The 16879-nt window shown below is 42.7% G+C and overlaps 1 protein-coding gene across 2 annotated transcripts in view; it reads right to left on the reverse strand.

The window, feature by feature from the left end:
• Nucleotides 1-16879, reverse strand: part of phactr3b (phosphatase and actin regulator 3b) — a 63746-nt gene that overhangs the window by 7214 nt on the left and 39653 nt on the right. The window lies entirely within an intron of this gene.

The raw sequence follows: 16879 nt of genomic DNA on the forward strand, positions 1-16879 counted from the left end.
CGGCTTGTTTTAGTAGAAGAACATTTAAGGCTCCACATCGGGACAAACAAACAGAAAAAAGTCAGGCTGCGCGTTCGATGTCACGCGTCAGAGCCAGTTCAGTGAAGGGAAACGGGGAGACTTTCAAAAGAGCGGCTCGGTTCCGATGAGAAGGGCCGTTCAGAGAGAGCCGCGTTGGTCGTAGTCCCGGCGGAGCTGCGGAGGATGCGGAGCGCTCTGAGCGGACTGAGCGGTGCAGCACCGCCTGCCTGCTATTTACCACAGGCACAGTACTCATGGGAAGGGGAGGGGCCGAGGAGATCCCCCATGCGCGTGAGTGAGAGATGGGGAGAGGGACGGGGAGCACAGTGTGTAAGGAGTGTGTGTGTGTGTGTGTGTGTGTGTGTGTGTGTGTGTGTTGTGTGTGTGTGTGGAAACAGGGTGTGTGAGAGAAGGGAAAATGTGATTTTAAATGTGTGCGTGTGTTTGCATGCATGCCTATTTTTGTGTTTGTGTGTGTGTGTGTGAGACAGAGAAAGAGAAAAAAACAATGTGAGTGGAAAAAGAGTGAGGAATAAAGGTGTGTTTAGTGTAAGGCAGAAGAGAGAGGAACTGTGAAGGACGTGTGTGTGTGTGTGTGTGTGTGTGTGTGTGTGTGTGTACGTGAGAAGGAACATATAAAAAGTGTGCACACAAGCGCGCACACACACATTTTAAATGTTGTAGTCTTTCATTGTAGCTATTTCAACAAATGTAGGCTATATATTTGATTTTTTTGATATTTGACAAGAACAAAGATACTGTATAATGTGAATGAACAATAAAGTCTACTCCATATGCTGAGAAACTGTCTATATGCATGGGTAACTGCTTTCTGTTCAGCTTGTATACTGTGTCGACCCCTAACCCTAAATGTGTCTCCATCCCCCATGAGTACACACACACACACACACACACACACACACACACACACACACACACACACACACACACACACACACACACACACACACACACACACACACACACACGTAACCGTTGAAGGTAAATCCATCTAAACTCACTTTTTTCAATTCTATCAATCAAAAGTGAACGGAAGTTTTCAGAGAAAACAACTATAAAGGAAACACAACACCTTGTTGTTGAAAAACCGATAAAGCGTCACATGATAATGAGCGGAGCATCAGCGGGATAGGTCGCCTAAATATTTAATGGCTGATCTTTACAACTGATTATATCTATTATTGGTCTGTCGGGTTATTTGTTTGTTTTATTGTTCAGTCTATACATGTCAGAAAATGGTGAAAAGGCAAAAACAACTTCCCGGAACACAAGCTGATGTCTTCAAATTGCTACATATATTTCATATTTAAAGATATAATACAGAGAAAAGCAAAAATATCCGTTTGAGAACCTTGAACCAGCAAATGTTTTGCTTACATTTTTGCTTGATTACTTGAATTTACTATTTAAGACTAATCGGTTAATCAACCAATCGTTCCAGCACTAACAAGGACTCTGACGTGTACTGTGTAAGCTGGTGGAGTGAATGAAAACGAACATGGCTGTTGATACCAGCATTTGCATTTACTGTTTTTGCAGCCTACATGTTTAACAAGATGGGGCGGTTTGGCGGTCAGCACTCCACATCACCTTTTTTTTTTTTTTCCAGGATTCCTCACATGACTTTGTAAGATGAAGCTCCACCCAACCCCCCAACACACTCACTGCCACTAAATTTGCCACCCAGCTGTCAGGACAGCCCTGGATTCCAAAAGGAAAACTCTTATATTGCCTCACAGGAAATATATATTGAGCATTTTACAATCCATTCCTTGATCTTCGGGTTATATCAACCATAATGAAGAAAAACCCCAGCTAAACTCCTGAAGCTAACTAGCTTAGCAGATCTCCTGCCATTGAAGCTTTGGACTCTCGCATAATTAGCAGAAGAGAGATGCATTTAATTCCTCCTTCAATTCAGCCCTGGACTGTAAATAATAAATCACACTAAAGTTACTAATTTCTTAAAACAAACTAGTTGAAATGGACGAGAAAGCTGAGAGAACACATTTAGTTTCTAATGTTAAAAACAGACAAAGCCAGAAATCTTGGCGTAATTATGGACTCTGACCTGAATTTTAACAGCCACGTTAAGACAATAACAAAGTCTGCCATTTATCACCTTAAAAATATATCAAGGGATAAAGGACTTATGTGTCAACAGGATTTGGAAAAACTTGTCCAGGCTTTAATCTTCAGTAGACTTGACTACTGTAACGGCGTCTTTACAGGTCTCCCTAAAAAATCAATCAGACAGCTGCAGCTGATTCAGAACGCTGCTGCTCGAGTCCTCACTAAGACCAAGAAAGTGGATCACACCACTCCAGTTCTGAAGTCTTTGCACTGGCTTCCAGTGCCTCAAAGAATAGATTTCAAAATACTTTTACTGGTTTATAAATCACTAAACGGTTTAGGGCCAAAATACCTTTCGGATATGCTTGTGAACTATGAACCACCCAGACCTCTCAGATCATCTGGGGCAGGACTGCTTACCATCCCCAGAATCAGAACCAAAAAGGGGGAAGCAGCGTTCAGTTTCTATGCTCCATATATCTGGAACAAACTCCCGGAAAACTGTAGGTCGGCACCTACTCTCAGCTCTTTTAAATCAAGGCTGAAGACCTTTCTTTTTGACAATGCCTTTTTTTTAATTCATGGTACTGCATTGTGAATTTTATTCCTGTATTCTATCTGTTTTTAATTCTGTATTAATTTCTAACTGTGTTTTAATGTTTTATGTAAAGCACTTTTAATTGCATAAAAATATATATAAATAAAATTGCCTTGCCTGAAGATGTTTGGGATAAAATAATCATTCTAAAAAAGCAAAAAAAAATTAAAAGACATTACAACTGTTCTGTTACGCACTTTGCAAAAAAAATTTGAAAACTTTAAACTTATTTTTTATCACAAGCTGTCCAGATGTAACGGAGTTTAGATGCACTCATGTGATGTAAGGTGTTGCTGAAGACAGTACCAGTGCACGGAACAACCTCTCCCTGAATAATTGGTTAAATAAAGATAATCAGTCACGACTCCCTTAAGAAAAAGGTGCGAGCTCATTAAAAGTAAAACTTACTTACTTACACAACAGCAGCAGGGACAGTGTGCAGCAGACTGGGCGAGCAGAGAATTAGATCAGATGTTGTTCTGACCAGCTCGGGAGCTTATCGTGCTGACCGAGAAAGGGACATCGCATTTACTGGGGACACGGTGTCTTTTTAAGAGCAGGACAACCCCCTCCCCCCCCCCCATCATCCAAATTATTAAGGTGGACGGATAGTTTCCAAGTCTGGGTTCACAGCAGGGAACGCTGGAAAATGGTCAAAATGATTTCTGAAGTACTTACTGTCCTCCTGCAACTGCTCTTCCCGAGTCTAGTTAGAATAAACGTGAAAGGGATTTTGCCAATCTACGCCTTAGAATGACTTTCCGTAGGCTGGATAATTAAGTCTTTTGGACCACGACAACAATTTACAGATATACTTAAGCATTTCTTTGGACGATTTTCAATGCATCATGAGAACTATTTTTATTTGGGTCTATAATTTTTCATGTTCAATGCCAACATTAAGGTATGGATAGGATTATGCGACTACAACACTGTGTTGAGGTTTAGGAAAGATTGTGGCTACGATAGGAGCACTGTACAAAACATTCAGGTAACAGCTTCTCAGCGCTGTTGGCGATTGGTCATATCAGCTGTCACTAAATAATGTTAAGTCTGTGGGCCAAAACTAAACTAGTCTGTTTTCAGGTTTGTGTGTCTGTACTTGCCCAAAGATAATTTGTAAGGGAAGAAGCTCCACTCTGTAACACCTCTGTACAGCTGTAAGTGTGATGAGTGTTTCTGTAGTTCTAACAACTCCAACAGAGTGATACAGCTTCTCTATAGCTGAGTTGCATTCTCTCAGTTAAACTTTCATTCATATCATATTAATAATTTAGGTTTTTCACCCTAATAGTTTTGAACCAGGATCTTCAGTATTTGGATCAAGTAGCTCGTGAAAAATAAGGTGGCATATGTATAAGCTTCTGTTATTTCAATGTGCCACATATTGAATTAATATTGAATATATTTTGCAGCTATGTATATATATTTATTTCTTTACAATGCATACTGAGTTAGCCTAGAAATCTAGACGCACCCTAGCGGCAGCAAATGTAATTTGCAGCCAGGTTCAGTCTAGCAACTCTCCGTTGGTTTGCGAGCTGGAAAAAGCAAACTCTGGCCGGGCCAATCACATCGTATATAGAGTCGGTGGGCGGGGCTTAACCTAATGACGGCAGAAGATGGCTGCTGCTGGCGAACAGCGGTCTTTCGAATCGGCTTTGACTCTGGAAGACTTGGAGTTAAGCTTTTCTTTGAGAAAAGATCAAAGAACGGCACTGAAGTCATTCTTAAAAAAGGAAAAAGTTTAATCTATCAACTAGCGTTGCTCTGATTGGTTGTAGTGCTATCCTATTGCGTGCAGAGGGAATTTGAAATTATCCCCCCCCTCGGATTGAGCCCTGCCAATGGTGAGTTCCCAGACCCAACATCTTGAGGTGGGTCTGGCTTGTCAGGCTAATACTGAGCATCATTGGCACTACAGCTGGGCAATATATCCTTATCATATCGATATCGTGATATGAGACTAGATATCATCTTAGATTTTGGATATCGTAATATCATAATATAGCATAAGTGTTGTCTTTTCCTGGTTTTAAAGGCTGCATTACAGTAAAGTGATGTCATTTTCTGAATTTACCAGACTGTTGTAACTGTTCTATTATCTGCCTTTACCCACTTAGTCATTACATCCACATTACTGATGATTATTTATCAAAAATCTCATTGTGTACATTTTATGTGAAAGCACCAATAGTCAACACTACAATATCGTTGCGGTATCGATATAGAGGTATCTGGTCAAAAATATCGTGATATTTGATTTTCTCCATATCGCCCAGCCCTAATTGGCACAACAATTTCTTTAAGGATGAATTCTGTCTCATACCATTTTCAGGTTGTAGTTTGAGTGTGCACTGGGCAGCCGTGTCTTTTAGGTAAATATATAAGGACTCAGCATCAGCAGATATTCAAAAAGGACTCCAATCGAGATCGGGGGCTTCAAATTAGTTGAGCTCAGACTCTTAAAGACAAAATAATGGAAACCCCTTTTATAAGCTATAATACTGTTCACAGCCCTGGAAAAAAATGACACCTAGAGTGTACATCTAAAATCAGCTTCCTGTCCTGTGACAGCTTCAGCGGTAACTGGGACCACTGAGAGCTTACAAAACAGGACCACAATATTGGAAGCTGAGGGGAGTCGATGTGCTAAATGGAGCAGAGCTATAGTAGGATGTGTGGTCTGCAGCGGAAAACATTTCGGGTCAATGGCATTTGCCTCAGTTCACAGAGCAAATCAAATCTGCTGCAGCCACACTCTTAAAGCCACAAAATATGCATTCAGATGTGTTTTACATTAGACACTTTAAGGCTCTGGATTACACGCAAAAAGTAACTCCAAATACCTTAAAAGCTAGAATGAGTCATTGTTTCTATTTTTCCAAACAATCCTAACGGGCCTTTAGTCACAGCTTCCTGCAGCGATTTGCGCTTCGCAAGTCCTCACCCACTCTGCTTGGTCGGAGGTAAAAGTTCCTCGTTTGTTGGAGAACTCCCCAGCATGTCAAAGCAATGAGCTGCCTCTAAGAGCAGGTGCTGATGGGAATGTCAGCCCATGAAAAGTGGAGGAGAATGGGATGAGTCAGGCGCCACGGGCCAGGCAGTGGCCTGCTACTGCTCACTGAGGTGTGTCCTAATCCCGCGCTTCTTCCCTTCTTCCCCTCAGTGACAGAGCCCGAGGACAGGAGCACCACGGTCGGATGTGGAGTCTGAGTTAGAGACGGGAGTGCATGGGGCAGTTGGTGGGCGGGGGGTAATTGCCAGTAATAATTAAAGGAACCCTCTTCAATCGAACTGTAGCCACCGTTTGTTGAAATAGGGCTCATCACGGTCTCCCCTAGCTGTAGATAGGTGGGCCAACGCATTTTTTGTGCATGCATTGTTTTAGTTCGGTGCAACACCGGCAGCGCCGCCGCTAGTTAGCTTAGCGTAGTGAATGGAATCCTATGTTGCCGGTTAGCATGTTGTGAGTAAAAGTGAGCCAACAAAAAACAACCTAATTACTTGCACTGAAATGTGTTGGCCCACCTATCTACAGCCAGGGGAGACCATGATAAGCCCTATTTCAACAAACGGTGGCGTATTCCTTTAAAATGTATCCCACTGTTACTAGGTAACATGAATATGAGGAAAATGTTGCTTGGATACATATATTTCCGGCATCACCTGACAATCGACTGCACCCATGACTACATTTTTTAAGTTGTGAAAAAGCTCAGTAAATCAGTCAGGAGCCTTCCAACTGCCCTTTAAAACTCTGTCTGTTCAAAGGCTTGCTGTGCTATTGATGACAGATGAATGGGACACATTCAAAGACTCAGACATGAAACCAAGAATCAATTCTTTATCTAGCCCTGTAGCGCAGGTCCACAGATCAAGCGGGGGTCATGTCTGGCTCTTGAACATCCTGCTGGGAGCACAGTGTGGAAAAGGCAACTTCAAATAGCATGACCCCACTCCGGACACTATAGGTTGCTTTACAGAAGACATAAACCTTTTACACTGAAGAAAAGGCTATAGGTTACTGAATATAAGCCATGAACGTTTCCAATGAAGAAAAGGCTATATATACAGTGCCTTGCGAAAGTATTCGGCCCCCTTGAACTTTTCGACCTTTTGCCACATTTCAGGCCTCAAACATAAAGATATAAAACTGTAATTTTTTGTGAAGAATCAACAACAAGTGGGACACAATCATGAAGTGGAACGAAATTTATTGGATATTTCAAACCTTTTAAACAAATAAAAAACTGAAATATTGGGCGTGCAAAATTATTCAGCCCCCTTAAGTTAATACTTTGTAGCGCCACCTTTTGCTGCGATTACAGCTGTAAGTCGCTTGGGGTATGTCTCTATCAGTTTTGCACCGCGAGACTGACATTTTTGCCCATTCCTCCTTGCAAAACAGCTTGAGCTCAGTGAGGTTGGATGGAGAGCGTTTGTGAACAGCAGTTTTCAGTTCTTTCCACAGATTCTCGATTGGATTCAGGTCTGGACTTTGACTTGGCCATTCTAACACCTGGATATGTTTATTTGTGAACCATTCCATTGTAGATTTTGCTTTATGTTTTGGATCATTGTCTTGTTGGAAGACAAATCTCCATCCCAGTCTCAGGTCTTTTGCAGACTCCATCAGGTTTTTCTTCAGAATGGTCCTGTATTTGGCTCCATCCATCTTCCCATCAATTTTAACCATCTTCCCTGTCCCTGCTGAAGAAAAGCAGGCCCAAACCATGATGCTGCCACCACCATGTTTGACAGTGGGGATGGTGTGTTCAGGGTGATGAGCTGTGTTGCTTTTACGCCAAACATAACGTTTTGCATTGTTGCCAAAAGTTCGATTTTGGTTTCCCCTGACCACAGCACCTTCTTCCACATGTTTGGTGTGTCTCCCAGGTGGCTGTTTGGCAAACTTTAAACGACACTTTTTATGGATATCTTTAAGAAATGACTTTCTTCTTGCCACTCTTCCATAAAGGCCAGATTTGTGCAGTATACGACTGATTGTTGTCCTATGGACAGAGTCTCCCACCTCAGCTGTAGATCTCTGCAGTTCATCCAGAGTGATCATGGGCCTCTTGGCTGCATCTCTGATCAGTCTTCTCATTGTATGAGCTGAAAGTTTAGAGGGACGGCCGGGTCTTCGTAGATTTGCAGTGGTCTGATACTGTTTCCATTTCAATATTATCGCTTGCACAGTGCTCCTTGGGATGTTTAAAGCTTGGGAAATCTTTTTGTATCCAACCGGCTTTTAAACTTCTCCACAACAGTATCTCGGACCTGCCTGGTGTGTTCCTTGTTCTTCATGATGCTCTCTGCGCTTTACACGGACCTCTGAGACTATCACAGAGCAGGTGCATTTATACGGAGACTTGATTACACACAGCTGGATTCTATTTATCATCATTAGTCATTTATGTCAACATTGGATTATTCAGAGATCCTCACTGAACTTCTGGAGAGAGTTTGCTGCACTGAAAGTAAAGGGGCTGAATAATTTTGCACGCCCACTTTTTCAGTTTTTAATTGTTAAAAAAGTTTGAAATAGTCAATGAATTTCGTTCCACTTCATAATTGGGACCCACTTGTTGTTGATTCTTCACAAAAAATTACAGTTTTATATCTTTATGTTTGAGGCCTGAAATGTGGCAAAAGGTCGAAACGTTCAAGGGGGCCGAATACTTTCGCAAGGCACTGTATATATATATATATATATATATATATATATATATATATATATATAAAATCTATTTTCTAATATTGCACCTGTCAATACAGAAGGAAATATTCTGGAGCCTATTTTGCTGTCAATACTGCCGATGTTGTCTTTGCTGTAATCAGATCAGTATATATTTATGTTTAACATGGTATTTCATTTTATCAATGGGAAACATACATGTGTCCAGACAAGGCTAGCAGCAGCAGCAGCGCTGCGTCAGACACCTTTCTGGTGTGTAAAGACAGAAAAATCCACGCACCCGCCATGCAGCTGACACGCAACAGAAACGCCACGCAGGCAGTGTGTAACCGGCCTAAGAGTCTACAGCCAAGCTCGCAGCTCTGTGAGGCTGTACGTAGGCACCGTGATGCTTTAAAGCAACTGTTCCCGCTTCGGTCCCCCTACAGGTTGGAAGCGGAATTGTCCATTACATTACATTGTCCAGTTCATTAGAACTACAGATCCGAGGCGACCCGATCTGGCAAACTTGCACAATGTAATGTAATGGACAATACCGCTTCCAACCTGTAGGGGGACCGAAGCGGGAACAGTTACATAGCGTTGCTTTAAGGTCAATGTTGACGTCGGCGGTGTTAACATGCTCACAACGACAATGATAACATGCGGATGTTAAGCAAGTACAACATTTACCACAGTCACCATCTTAGCGTAGCATTTTAGCATGCTAACATTTGCTGATTAGCACAAAACACAAAGTGCAGCTGATGCTGATGGAAATCGGTACGTGGACGCAAACAAGTGTTGACCTGCAGAAGGCTCTAGAGGATCACCAAAAAAGATGTTCACCCTTAATTATCTTAAGGTGAACATGAATGTTTGTACCAAATTTCATGGCAATCCATCCAATGGTTGTGGAGATATTTCACTCATAACCTAAAATGTGAACGTCATGATGGCGCTGGAGGAAAAGTCAAAGTCATTGCGATCCATGGTCTGGTGACCATGAATGTCTGAACCAAATGTCATGGACGCTGCCATGCCTAGAGCAATGTCCCTAGCATGTCTAAAAGTCTGATTCTGAGTTGAGTGGGTTATCCGTTCAAAGTACACTGTCCTGAAACAACAAACAAACAAGCATTGATTTCCTTAAATAATGGACATCCATTAGCCAACGTGGCAGATGTAATCTATTTAAAAATCAATTCTGATTCCGTTTGCATAATAGACACTCTTACAGTAAACTGGGAGGCCAGAATCAGTACTGGACAAAGGCCAGACTTGGAGAACAAATGTACACCCTACTGTATCGGTTTATTTATAGCCTGAGAAATGAGGCAGTGGGTGACAAGCAAACAAATCTAGCCACATATGTCACGGGTCACGCATCCTGATCACTGATGATCTAACCCCAACGTGGCATGGGGTTAGAAAGGAGAGAAAAACAACCACTGTTCAGTGAGTGGGTGCTTAGGCTTTGAGACTTCTGACATTTTAATTAGAGGGTACTCACAGCTAGATCCCTATAAAAAAGAAAAAGAAAAACAACATTGTATAACGTTAATTACTGCATGTGGGACAGGGATGGTCTATAGTTGTGACACCATGTAATTTGAGGATTTTACTTGGTGCCATATATGTGCAGGCTGTGTCTTCCGGTGCTTACGTCTCTCCAACGGCTTTACAATATCTGCCAACTCTAGTCCTGTAATTGGATTGATGCCTGGCTGTGATGCGGCTCGCTATAAAAAGGCACAAATAGAATCCGGAGAGGCACATCCCGACTGAAACGCTCCTCGTGTATAACCACGGAGACAAAAACTACACACTGTCTTCATTATTTTAACCCTCAGCTGACTACGGGCGGGTTCTCAACTAGAGAAGTGAGTGGAAGTGTGTGTGTGTGTATGGGGAGGGGTTGGGGGTTGACTCCAAATGTGTAACCAAGAACAGGTGACAATCATTGTTGCTGCAAAATATTCTGTGCGTGCACACACACACACACACACACACACACACACACACACACACACACACACACACACACACACACACACACACACACACACACACACACACAATAATCATCTACATGCTGAAATAAATAAATGTCTTGTGACTCACTCACAAACAGTGATTCCTATTTAGTAGACTGCAGATTGTCTGAGAGGATCAGCTGTTCGGTTGTTGCCCGACCAGTCTCAGGCCTAAGTTTTTCATTGCCAACGACTACTTCTGTTATTGTTGTGCACATGACAAATATAGAACCTTGAACCCTGAACATCTATCAAACTAAGCTACCTAGCTTTCTTGTTAAAACAAAAAACATTTTATGCAAATGTAGTAGCCTATAAATCTAGACCACCCTAGCGGCAGCAAATGTAATTTGCAGCCAGGGTCGTCTAGCAACTCTCCGTCGGCTTGCGAGCTGGAAAAACCAAACTGTAGTCAGGCCAATCACATCGTGTATAGAGTCAGTGGGCGGGGCTTAACATAATGACGGCAGAATTCCCTGCTACTTGAAAACAAAGAAGGTGGCTACTAGCGAACAGCGGTCTTTGGAATCGGCTTTGGCCGCGACTCTGGAAGAATTGGAGTTCAGCTTTTCTTTGAGAAAAGAACAAAGAACGGCACTGAAGTCATTCTTAAAAAAGGAAGATGTGTTCAGAGTTTTGCCGGATACGGCAAAAGTTTAATCTATCAACTAGCGTTGCTCTGAGTGGTTTTAGCGCTATCCTATTGCGTGCAGAGTGAATATGAAAGACAACCGTTTATCCCGCCCCTCGGCTTGAGCCCTGCCAATGGCGAGTTCCCAGACCCAACATCTTGAGGTGGGTCTGGCTTGTCAGGCTACAAATTTAGGACACCAGACTAACTTGTCCACTGGTAGCACTGTACCGACCAACTTTCTCAGTTAGTCGCACCAGCAGAGGATTTGGTCACACCCTTTTTTTTTTTGGTACAGCATGGTATTAAATCAATGATCTTGCATACTGATATATAATTGTCTTAATTTGCATTCCCTAGTTTTGCATTGATGTAAAGATTGACAGACTCAGATTTGATATTTGCACAAATTTAATTTTTTACAAAATGTATCTGAATTCTATCTGAACATGGACCTTTTTCACAGCAGACATTTTGACTTGTCATAGTAGGAAAAGCACAGCTGAAATTGATAACCTCAACGATGGCTCAATTCCATCAAGTGTCCCAGTAAGATATTTCATTGGGTCAGCATGCACAATACCAGGACCTCTCCTAAGTGGAATGCAGCCATCAGTAATGGTTTTGAATACACCTGTGCTTTTCCTACTATGACATGTCAACATGTCTGCCATGAAAAAGGTCTATTATACTCTTATCTCAAAGAAGTCGGATAGGGCTCAGTGTTTCAGGTCATGCGTTGGAGCCTGCAGGTTTTGTGTTTCTAACGGTCAAGTTAGAATCAAGCGTAATCTGTGTGGACCCGGTTACAAGTTTAGAGTTGCCTGCAATACACAGAGCATTGCTCTCCCTTTGTACCGTAACCATGGGTTAGCCATAGCCATTGTGATTGGAAGTGGTAGTCTTCTTCACTGGCTCAGTCGGTCTCTGCCTGCCTGCACTCTCATCAGTCAGTCGCGTTTGAGTCAGAACCTCCCGTCACTCCCTCCCCGCCAGCCTCCTCCTCTCGCTCCTCATTTTGCTTTTAAAAATAATCAGCTATAGACTGTTCATTTTTGGAACACGGCACCAGCTAAATGGATTGTTTTGTAAAGTTCTACGGTGCTACATACACGCGCGTCACACGCTGTGCTTAGGGGCGGGAGCACCGATGCTAACGATCATCATGCACTCGCATGAATGCGCCTACGTGGAATTTGATCTCGCACACCCACAATAAATGGTTGCATATGCGACCATTTTGGTCAGCCTGGAGCCCTGATTTACAAAAATATGTAATTATAAACTGAAAGGTATCCTGTTATATAACAGTTATCCTGTTAAAACATTTTCTGTTATTTTTTTCATCATGGTGGCAGCATTCCACTCCCGTAGTCCAAGAGCTTTCTTCTCTTTCTTAAGTAACCTGGGGGGGTAGACAACACTCGATAACTTTCTGCACTCTTCAGCGGAAAATATGCTCCGGTTTACAAAACCCGTATCTTTGGCGGGTCAAGCATAACCTTACATAAAAAGGAAAAAAAACTGGGGTCAAAATGGCAGCAACAGCTAGAACGTCCCATTAATTGCTGAAGTTACTTTTCTTGCACATAGGTGGCGCAGTTTGGACTGCTGGTCTGAAGCTGCTGGCACTGCTGGGCCTGGTTTCTGCTTCAATTACACTTTAATTAATTCAATGTTATGGTCAAAGTAGGCCAAGACTTTGTCGTGTATAGTATCAGACATGACTGTGCTCTTCACTGTTGTGAAAGCTGAGCACTCAGACATTTCTGGATTTCATCAAAGCGATCACTGGCCTCGCTGAGTTTTCTTGCCCGCAGGAGGGAAAAAAAACAGAGGGAAACCCGAGCAGAGCACCCATTAATATTTTATCAGGGGTGAAAGGGATTATGAAACCGAAAATATTCTCTGCAGTTCCAAAAGGAAGAGCAGCCAGCCGCCATCTGACAGCCTCGGTTGCCTGGAAACTGCTATTGTGTTGAATACCGTTTATAGAAATATCAATTTAAAAAGGAAAGTGAATTCAAAGGGGATTAAAGACCATGCCTCAACGACAAATAGGGAGACACTTCTTTGATGAAATGATCAATACAGCCTTTAGCTTTGACACTTATTTTTGGCCTTTGCACCTTTGATACTTCATGTCTGAAAATATGTATGTTTTTATTTTTGGGGGGCGTTTTTAGGCCTTTATTTATAGAGGACAGCTGAAGATATGAAAGGGGAGAGAGAGGGGGAATGACAAGCAGCAAAGGGCCGCAGGTCGGAGTCGAACCCGCGGCCGCTGCGTCGAGGAGTAAACCTCTATATACGGCATACCTGCCAACATATGGTTTTCAAAATCCGGGAGATTTGTGCGGGGGCATGTTGGCGTGACCGGGGGGGGTGTACTGTTAAGTGTACTGTAAGTCTGTGCTACCAACATTGCCATCTTGAGTCTTGAGTTCAGCTTGCTTCACGTTTTCTGCCTCTGTCTGTTCTTTCATGACGAAAGATGAAATCGCCCGTGTGCCCTTATGTGCTTCTTCTGCGCGATGGTGCCGCTGCGTTTCAATGTGTGGGGTAATTTTCCCTTTCATCATCATTAAAATCAATGCGACACACCTTACAAAAAGCGTGGAGGTTGTCGATATGACTAAAGGTAAGATGCATGTAAATTGTTTCACCCGACATGTTGAAATGTACAGCTATATTTCGATTTCTTTGCAGGAACACCACCTTCACCTGCCATCATTATCGGCTCACTTTCGGGTCTGAACTTTCCGCGAAGCTTGCGCAGAGATCAACTGCGCAACAGGGTTACAGGTTGCCAGGTTGAGGTGACAAACGGGTTGAAAATTGTATATGGTGTGTGGATTGTGTGAATAGGATGCGTGTCATACAAGATCTGGCAACTGGTCAACATTAAACAAACATATTGGTCTGATTATTTATAAAGGAGTTTGGCCCATGCAAATTACGGGAGTTTCCCAGGAGAAATAACAAACCGGGAGGGGCCCAGGAGATAGGGCTAAAAAACGGGAGTGATGGCAGGTATGATATACGGGCGCCCGCTCTACCAGGTGAGCTACCCGACGCCCATGTCCGAAAATCGGTCTCAGCACATACGATTATTTTCCCCTGAATCTAATTGTTCAGAGTTAAGCGTGACTGAAAATAAGCTGGACTTAAAGACCAAGCATTGGGATTTCTCAATGCTAATATTGCTGTCTTGCAGTCAGCTGCTGTGTGGCGAGTTATTTATAGCGCTCCTGGACAGCAGCTGTGGTTAGCTGCTCAGTCCTGGTATCACACAGCGAGTTGTGGTGTCAGCACAAATTGGTTTATGTGCCACAAACATCCAATTATTGGTTTCTCCGTGGCTCATCGGTGTGTGGCAACACACCGATGAGTAGGCCCCCTGACTTCATCATGATCACCACTGCTTGGTGGCTTCCTTCCTCCCTCTACCTTTCTCCTCCTTTACCATTGCTCCTGTCACTATCTGCTGACTGGAGTTTTAATTATACAGATGTTTCACTGAGGCGCCCCTCGTCGAAGAAATAATTTTGCTGAGAGACACCTTAATGAGCGTGGGCAAAGAGGTTAAAATGAGCTTACAGCAAACATAATTGCAGCAATGGTAGGAGTCGGATTCATTAACGTGAATTTCTTAATCTTGTTACGTCAGTCAGCTACTGTAAATAGTTTACGCTGATAGCTGCATGCTAAATGTATGAACGTGCAGGTTCGAGCTTATCTGGTTAAACACCTTTCACAAATTGAACCACCAACACTGCCTGGTTCAATCGTTTCCGTACAACAGTGTTTTGTGTTCACTTCATGTGAAGTCATGTACAACCTGATTGGTCCATTTACAGCATCTTGCTCTTCTTGGATGCTATATTTGTAAGCTATAGGATTCACATTTGTTGCATTTTGGTCCTATCTTTGTCATTAAAGGTGCCCTGCCATACAAAACCGTTTTTACTTGCATTTTTTGAAATCTGTTAGATCCATATGTGTTTGTGTTATGTGGTGAATGTGAAAATGAACTGCTACCTCCTCTGTCAGCTCTAGCCACTGAAAAGAAATAAGCAGAGAAATCAGACCAATTACAAAAGCTGGTCAGTCTGACATCATATTGCCTGAGCTCATTACTATTCATGAGCTCGCCCAGTTGCGCTGGGTAAAGGATGCTGATAGCCAGGCTCTCATTGGCTAACTGTTAGCCAATCAGAGTCAAGCAGCTTAGCTCATTGAATATTAATGAGAACTGGCAGAAATCAAGCTGAGTCTTCCTGCAGGCTTTCTATACCGCGCTAGAATGGCTTGAAACAAGGTAACCAAGGCATTTTTTCCACAAAAAATGTTACAGAGTCCATGGTAGAACTTCAGACATTACCACAAAGTAATGAAATACGTGTGGCAGGGCACCTTTAAGGTTTAGTCGACATAATGTAGTTCTTAGCTTCGCTCTTTAAACTTTAAACAACCCGGTGAGACTTGTTTTTTGCTTCCAGCCAACAGATTAGGTCTGTATAACTCAAGTATAACTACATTTCCAATCTGCACATAAATGCTATTTAAGAATACATCAAAACTATTTGCTTATCCTCCTTTTATATTAATGGCCATCACATGACAGGTAAAAGGTAACAATGGATTCAAAAGAATTCTTCTTCTTCTGCCTATTTTCCCCCTACTGGGGCGTAGGCCGCCTACAAGGATTCTCCGGCCGTCTCTGTCCTGAGCAGGCCTCTCCAGCTGTCCCCAAGTGTGGCCTGAGGGTATGCCCAACCCATCTCCAGCGCCGTTGGATGAAAACAAAACAATGCGATTCGAAAAATAGAAGCCACACGTTTCTACTAGGAATTCAGGGCATTTATTGCTTCAGGGATTTTAACTTAGTCAGGAAACGCATGATCGCTACCCTCTAAAGACTTCACAGAGGATCGGGCGGGCTGCAGCAAAATCTCAGCAGTGTTAAAAAGGAAGGTCTTTACATTTTTATATAACAATGTCCTCAGCTAAGGGCATGAGCTGAGGATGCCTGCCTAAAAGCATGGAACAGAGGACAGGGATGGAGATCATTGCAGTAAACTGTGTCCAGCTTTCCAGAAGAGCCCCGCAGGGAAGTGGGGAGGGTTCAGTCAGAGAGGAGCAGGGGGGGAGAAAATGTAATCTCGCCATCAGCGGGGACCGGGGCAGAGGGAAAGCAAGCTGGGCTGTGACGTACATAGGCTATTGATAATGGCTGCTGCAGCATTTCGCCAACGAGAGCTATATTTAGAAACAGAGGGTTCCCTTCTGCTATCCTGTGCCAGCCTACTGCTCTGCATTATGCTGCAGAGTGCCGTGCTTAAGTACAGTAAATCAATGCAACATTCCATATGCTCTCCATATACATCCGTGGACATGTTGCATCACAGCACAAATGAGAAAGAGCTGTACCGATTGTGTAAAAAGACATTACGCTTGGTTAAGTTGTCAGTTTGGTGTCTTTTGACACAATTTTGTAACTTTGAATTTAAGACAAACTGATGAATAAAATAAAGAGGAAATAGTTTCCTAGATGTTTTACCTGCATGTGATGAATACACTGATTATTTTACACTCTTTGGGTCCAATGTGCTGTACTTTAGGAACATAGTGTTTGTATTCCAGATAATCCAAAAATGTTCACTGCAGTGCAGCAATGCAGAAGTGTACACTTACTGTACTGAGGCTCTGTGGCAGAGCTCCTGCATATTATGATAATGGTACCCTGATAGCAATGCAAACTCCTTCAATAACCTTTTATTTATTTTTTTTCTTCAAGAAAAAAAGTTAACAGTGGG

This window comes from Perca fluviatilis, chromosome 4 (genome assembly GCF_010015445.1).
Source record: "Perca fluviatilis chromosome 4, GENO_Pfluv_1.0, whole genome shotgun sequence".
In the NCBI taxonomy this organism is placed as follows: domain Eukaryota; kingdom Metazoa; phylum Chordata; class Actinopteri; order Perciformes; family Percidae; genus Perca; species Perca fluviatilis.